We start from the raw sequence: 1,234 nt of genomic DNA, 5'->3' as shown, positions 1-1,234 counted from the left end.
AAGACTTTTTAGAGTTTAATGAAAATGAAGTCACAAGATACTGAAACTCATGGGACACAATGAAAGCATTCCTGAGAGGAAAGCTCATAGCTCTGAGTGCCTCCAAAAAGAAACTAGAGAGAGCATATACTAGCAGCTTGACAGAACACCTAAAAGCTCTAGAACAAAAGGAAGCAAATTCACCCAAGAGGAATAGATAGCAGGAAATAATCAAACTCAGGGGTGAAATCAACCAAGTGAAAACAAAACAAACTATTCATAGAATCAACCAAACCAGGAGCTGGTTCTTTTACAAAATCAACAAGATAGATAAACCCTTAGCTAGACTCACAAGAGGGCACAGGGACAGCATCCTAATTAACAAAATTAGAAATGAAAAGGGAGACATAACAACAGATCCTGAGAAAATCCAAAGCATCATCAGATCCTTCTGCAAAGGGTATACTCAACAAAACTGGAAAACCTGGATAAAATGGACAAATTCCTAGACAGATACCAGGTACCAAAGTAAAATCAGGATCAGATTAATGGCCTAAACAGTCCTATATAACCTAAAGAAATAAAAGCTGCCATTCATAGTCTCCCAACCAAAACAAGCACAGGACCAGATGGGTTTAGTGCAGAGTTATATCAGATCTTCAAAGAAGACCTAATTCCAGTTCTTCTCAAAGTATTCCACAAAATAGAAGTAGAAGGTATTCTATCCAATTCATTCTATGAAGCCAGTTACTCTGATACCAACCACGTGAAGATACAATAAAGATAGAGAACTTCAGACCAATTTCCCTTATGAATATCAATGTAAAAATACTCAATAAAATTCTTTTAAACCGAATCCACGAACACATCAAAACAATCATCCATCATGACCAAGTAGGCTTCATCCCAGGGATGCAGGGATGGTTTAATATTCAGAAATCCATCAATGTAAACCACTATATAAATAAACTCAAGGACAAAAACCACATAATCATCTCAGTAGATGCTGAGAAAGCATTTGACAAAATCCAACACCCATTCATGATAAAAGTCTTGGAATGATCAGGAATTCAAGGCCCATGCCTAAACATAATAAAAGCAATCAACAGAAAAACCAGTAGCCAACATCAAAGTAAATGGAGAGAAGCTGGAAGAAATCCCACTAAAATCAGGGACTAGACAAGGCTGCCCACTTTCTCCCTACCTATTCAATATAGTACTTGAAGTGCTAGCCAGAGCAATTAGACAACAAAAG

Source organism: Mus pahari, chromosome 18 (assembly GCF_900095145.1).
Source record: "Mus pahari chromosome 18, PAHARI_EIJ_v1.1, whole genome shotgun sequence".
Classification (NCBI taxonomy): domain Eukaryota; kingdom Metazoa; phylum Chordata; class Mammalia; order Rodentia; family Muridae; genus Mus; species Mus pahari.
The sequence above is the reverse complement of the archived record's forward strand: the minus strand, read 5'-3'. Positions refer to the sequence as shown.